Consider the following 6753-nt stretch of genomic DNA (forward strand, 5'->3'; position numbering starts at 1 on the left):
CTCAAATGAGAGGCGGGTCTTGAACTGTCCACGCCATGTTCACTTTGTGTATACGTTTTGGTATTTACGTTTTAACGGAGTTCCACATACAAATTTTTCTTTCAATATTAGCATTTTCAGTCCGCACAGGCTTATCAGGGGAGATAATTACCGCATAAACTAGATTTTCGTTAAGAATAGACTTTCTTTAAACGAAAAATACAATTAAGGCGAAAAGTGTCGTCCCGGCCTGACTGGCATTTGTGGACAGCTCAGACTTATCAGAGACGAAACTTTTTGCACATGAATTAAGCCCCGTTTTCTCAGAGCGATGCTCATTTACTTTAAACAGAAGTAAATGCGAAATTTTAGTACTTGCCAATTTTAAAGCAAGCTACATTACAATAGAACCAATAACTACACAGTTAAATGTCAGACACAACCATAAATGATGGTTTGCAGATAAACTGGGTGCCGGTGATCTGGGGCGTAATGCTCCAGTTCGCGTTTGGGCTGCTGATCCTGCGCTGGGAACCAGGTTTCCGCGCGTGCCAGTGGTTCGGGGACCAGGTAACCGTGTTCCTCTCTAACACAGACTGGGGATGCAGTTTTGTCTTCGGGGAGAAGTACCTCGACCATCCGGTTGTGTTCAAGGTCAGTGTGATTTAACAATGCATTTCAATGCATTAGCTCCAAATGAATCAGTTTCATATTTTTTGTAATTGTTTTATTTAAAATTGTTAAATAGCTAAAAGCTATTTAACATTAAACAAGCAAACACAAAACACGTCACAGAGTTGGAGAATAATTTCGCACACGACATTGTGCAATGAAACTTTGAAGTCCATAAGAACTACAAAAAAACTGTAGCTGAATATATCTTCAACGTGTAAAAGTTTATAATCTTATTTGAATTATAAAAACAAATGATTTTCATTCACTACTGATTTGAGTTATGAAAAACAAGCATGACGGAAAGGTAAACTTTGAACTTCACTTGCGTTTATGAGACCTAAATATAAACCATGTTTGTTTCTTTATGAACATGATCCGGACAGTTAAATAACAAGAAGTCGTTTTAATCTGCATTATGAAACCTAGTTATGTTTGCATAATTTTAAAATGTATTCGTGTACAGATTTTATCAAGTACCAGGGAACTTTCGAATATGGCGATCGTAGCTACGAGACATATTAGTTGGACTATGGGGGAACAGAGTAAGATAGAAGAGACGACGTTCGGCCTTTAAGGACCCGATGTTTATCACTTTCAAGTGTAGTGCGAAGAAAGATAAGAGGTTCACGTTTAGAAGATATCATACCTGACATCTAAATTTTGAAGCTAGCACGTTAGTGCCAGACCACTACAAGTTAAAAACTTAAAAACAAGCATTTGTTATCACCACGTCAAAACTAAGTTAGACGTATTATGTTACTAACGTTATTATACTGACTCGGTATGAATCCCGTTGCATTTTGGTCTTGTAACAAATTGTCACTTATAAGGCGTGTTAACTGAGGTATCAGTTTTTTTGTTTCTCGAAAGTTTTGAACTGTAATCAAGCAAACTAGAAGTGTCAAACTGTGCACATCTATGTGATTATTCGACGAGGGATTTTATTTGGTCTAGTAAGTTTCTTTTCTGCCTACAGAGTTTTAGCCTTGGCTGCTGCCTTAGCTTGTCAACGACGCTGAAGTATTACCGTCATTTTGTTTTATGCTCAATGCATGTAAAAATTCTCATTATAGGAATGAAAGATTAAATAAGAGCCTCTATCGGAAACCTATGTCATTGAACATGTTTGATCCATGCGTTTGTGAATAAAATAACGACTTATTCCGCACGTACCTTTCATTGAACCCAAATGTCGTCTGCTGAATTATCGTTTCAGATACTTCCGGTTATAGTGTTCTTCAGCGCCGTGGTGTCCGTGCTTTACTACGTGGGCGTCATGCAGGCCGTCATCCGCGGCATAGCCTGTGTGCTCCAGTGGTCACTCAACACCACCCCCATCGAGTCCTTCGCCACCGCCGCGCACATCTTTATCGGCCAGGTAAAGTGATGGCGGGTGTTTGTTAGTATCTAAGGCTTTGCTATACACGACTTGGTAATTGACATGACCCCGCCTGTCATTCGAATCCTTATCTACGAATTTATCTACCAATCAGCGATCGATTAATCGGGCGCACGAGTTAGCAACGGACTGTCCGCCATTTTCCTAGACAAGCTATGGAAAACATATAGTTGCGGGGTCCGTTGTCATGTTAAATGTTGGGCAGTATGTTTTGGAGCACAGGCCAAAAACAAGTTATAGGATCCGTGGTCTTCATAGCTACAAAACACTGACTTAATAACTCAAGGTTTCAGCTTCGAGCTCCCACTTCAAAAACCTACTTACTTGTATTTCGCTCAAGGCTTCAATAAACCTGAACGTATTTGTACTATGCTTTTTCACAACGGTCATTTATATATCAGATTGTTGCCACTTCCGTTGTCCAGGTTGAGTCCAGTGTGGCGCTGCGGCCGTTCTTGACACGCCTGACCGAGTCAGAGCTTCACGCCGTAATGACCGGAGAGTTCGCCACCGTCGCCGGCAGCGTCATCGCAGCTTACGTCGATTTTAGGGTACGAGTCGTGGCACAATATCCACGTAATTTCTCTTAAAACGGAATTGACGACAAATAGACGAATAGCCATTTGGCTAACTTTTTGTTACGGCTTCATAACAAAAAGAATAGTTTACACAAGGGACCAAAATAGCACTCGTATATAGACATGCGCTAAAAAAACATGTTCGTTAAAGAGTTATCAGCATGTGACATGCTCTATATAAATTAATATATATTAATAAGGAGTAAAACTTTGCATTGTATTACCTTTACAAATTATCAATTGCTAATTACTAAATAATATACATGTATACATATTATAATATTGCGATGACTCGGAGATTAAATTCAATAAATAACGATATATATTTATATATTATAGAAATGTAATGCTTGATTGACAGATACGGGCGGAACACGTTATTGCCGCTTCGTTCATGTCGGCGCCAGCGGCACTGGCCATAGCCAAGATATCGGTGCCAGAGACGCAGATTTCCAACTTCAAAACGCAGAATAAGATCTAACTACCATCGGGGTGCTGTAAATCAAATGTCTTTAAAAAATTGCTAATAGCTATCAATGCACCAATAGAAATCTGGAAAAAAGCCCATTAAATGTAGCATATCGGCTTGAGTTGACATACAACCCGACATACAACATTCAACGTGCAATACGGCACCACACTCCACGTTAAACTTAAAATGCTTGTTTTCATGTCCACGAGTACATGTTCAATGTACACGTAAAGAAAGTGTTTACCAATAAGAGATGCAGCTAGAAAATACCCATGTATGAGAAAATTTGTCCAATTTCATTAACATATATTACATAAAACATGCTATCCAATTGTTAACTTTCCGACATAAATGTGCATGCATGACTTCGAACTTTTATTTCAGACAGGAAACCAACCTGATAGAGGCGTTGTCTGTGGGCGCCACCATGGTCATCAAGCTGATCGCCTACGTCGTCGTCAACTTCAAAGCGTTCATATCCATCCTCGCTTTCCTAGACGATGTTCTCGGATATCTGGGGTCAAAGGTCAACTTTCCCGAGCTGAGTTTTCGGGTGAGCACGTGAATCAGCAGGCATGTGTTGTCCAAGTGTGCAGGCGGAGAGACCATCATTTGGCCTGCCGACCATTTTTAACAATGCGTTGCCAGTTACTGAATCAGTCGCATAATTTGTTAAATAATTTGTAATCGTTTTATTTTAGTTTATTAAATAGCTTAAATATTTCTTTAAAAAGGGACCCCAATGTGTATGAAAATGATTTCAAAATGTTTCAACTTTGTATTAACTAATCCATGGTTTTAAATTTCCGTATGCGTTGGCATAAATTAAAACAGTTAATCGCTACATTATCCATTGACGAAATTTATATTTTGAACGCGTTCAATGTGCAATGGTATGGACAGGATACATTGCTATTTTGTTGGGGGATATTAGTTCGCGAAGCAACTACCACGATTTGGACGATAAGTATGGTAACAATAAAATGTTAATACAGTGAATGGCCAAAAACTAGTTTTTGACGATCAACGAATTCCATAATGCGAACAGCCAAATGAAGCTGTTTCAAATATACAAGTGAGAGGATTAATACGTAAAAAGACACTACCGTAAAAATATTATCGAAATATTCAGTTTCAGTAATAGTATTAAGTTCCATTTTATACCAAACATGAGACATTTTCGAAATATATTTGAATCGATGATTTACACAGATCATTAAGTAGATCCGTTTTATATACCGGCATACTTCGTTTTAAATAATATGCAGTTCAAGAAGAAACCGCGGGACGTAAAGTATTATGTATTTTATTCGAATAAAAATATAAAGGTTAATATGTGCATGTTCTTTCGCATTTTGTTCGTTTCATCCTCTCTCAATCCTTTGTCTTCGTACCTGTTCATTCTTTCGCAGCTTGTGTGTTCGTACGTGTTCATGCCGTTAGCCGCCATGATCGGCGTTGATTGGGCTGATTCCCGAGTTGTGGGCGCGCTCATCGGAAAGAAGGTAGTTATCAACAAGTTATTGGCGTACGTAGACCTGGGAACCATGATTTAAGGAAGGACATTGAGCGTAAGCACGCATATTTATACTTTACAATGTCATTGTGTCAGAATCGCGGCCTTACCATGTCTGTCTATTGCTGGTACGAAGGACGCGACAAGGACTTGCTTACTATGACTGGGTTAACGTTGCTTTAGCGTTATGTATACATAGTCTGTTCCTTGATGCCGTTTCATCGATATTTACGGAAGTCGTAGCGTACGACTGGTATAATTGCTTTATAAACCAAAGGGTCAAGAGCCGTCATAGCAAAAAATATTAAAGGCTGCGGGAGTCTGTTTATATGCACTAACGATTGGTAGTACTACCGGTGATGGGCCGTTTCGGGCAATTCCGTGACTGAAACTTAAACTTAATTTAAATTTATTATATGTTATGTGATTTATTTAATAACGTAAACATTGGTAAGTCGGTTTCATTTTCTTCGACTCCTGTACGGAAACTTATACAACCAATACATATATCTAGACCATTAAAAGCTATCGATGTTCATGTTTAGGATCTTTCAGCCATACTGGCGACATATTTACTGTGCGGGTTCGGAAGCATCCCGGCTCTAGGGGTCAACCTTGGCGCTCTAACGTCCGACGCCCGACCGCCGCTCCGACTTCGCGCGTCTCATCGTGCGCGCGATGGTCAACGGAAACATCGCCTGATTCATAACCGCCTGCGTCGCAGGTGGGTAATAGTGGCTAGCGGTTGGCATTCTGAAAGCCATTGCTGATAAAATTACCCATTTACAATCGCAAGCAAAATATGTTAAATAGACTTAACGATTGTGATTTTTAATATAGTAAGGCCCCCCCCCCCAGAACCTTTGCACAACATAATCGCTTAGACAAAATCAAAGTACTGACGGTACTGGTGTGACGATGCTTTTGAACGGGATTGATATAAAAGCATCTAATTAAGTTTATCTACATCACCCCAATTGTGCATGTGGGTACGAAAATTTTGGATAAGAAAAAAATGGGTACGAAAATTTTGGGTACAACAATTATGCCAAAAAAATTAAGTACGTTAAAAGATTTGATTACGAAAAAAATGTGGGTAGGAAAAAAATTGGGAACGAAAAAAAAATTAGTTACGAGCAAAAATTTGGGTACGCAAAAAAATTGGGTACGAAAAACATTGGATACGAAAAATCTAGGGTACGAAAAAAAATATTGGGGGTACGGGGAAGAAGTACCCGTGGGGAACTCTCAGCGAAACTGGGAGGCGGATTACATTCTCGATCAAATATAACAAGAAATATCTTTTAAAAGGTATTCGACGTGTATTTTCTGTACCACTTATCTTAAAAAACTGTCTGTTACAGTAAAACGTTTGTGGGTTATAACATTACGTTTCAGCATATAAATTCAAAACTTGACATGCTCTTTAATTACACCATGCTCTTTAATTTCACATATATATCATACCAAACTTTATATTGCGTTGTTTCCTTTCCTATGTTAATAATGCTATGTGTACGGACGTGATTTTACAATCCCATGTGCATGAACATATACTTTTTCTCTTTTGATTATTGTTCTTTTTCTCTAATTCAATAAGCTTAGGCATGTTTGTTCGTTAAGTACGGCAATAATTTCATGATGATTCCCGATCGAAAGTGGGTATGAGCACATAGTCGTAAGAGCAAAATGAGGAATCACGCAGAAGAGCGAGTTTCACAGATGTGATACGGCTATTAGGCTGTTTATATACCATAGTCGCTACAACGTTTACAAATGACAGGTTCGAAATAATTCGTTTTCTTTACACTCATGATCGCGTTGAAAGTTAAATATACACGTTATAATTCGCAATTTATTTACTGAATCACGACAAATGTCAAATACTAGTACCATACAGAAAATGCAGAGTTGTTTCATTGATATGTAAACATATAACGGGTTGAATATAACTGATTTAAAATTAACGTTTTCAAACTATTATTAAATATTTTCCCAGAATATGCTGTTCTATTTATAGCTGAGTTTCCTATACCTTTATCAATGATGATCATCGAGGTATGCCGATTAGAAAAATCGAGCTATCTCAATCGGACTGGCTCGGTCTTTTACATCGGTTGCCATTGTGAAGAAT

General features: G+C 38.5%; 1 pseudogene; it reads left to right on the plus strand.

Moving 5' to 3' along the window:
• Positions 1 to 408: 408 nt before the first annotated feature.
• Positions 409 to 5351, plus strand: LOC127858560 (solute carrier family 28 member 3-like; annotated as a pseudogene).
• Positions 5352 to 6753: the final 1402 nt, after the last annotated feature.

The sequence above is a fragment of the Dreissena polymorpha genome, chromosome 14 (assembly GCF_020536995.1).
Source record: "Dreissena polymorpha isolate Duluth1 chromosome 14, UMN_Dpol_1.0, whole genome shotgun sequence".
NCBI lineage: Eukaryota > Metazoa > Mollusca > Bivalvia > Myida > Dreissenidae > Dreissena > Dreissena polymorpha.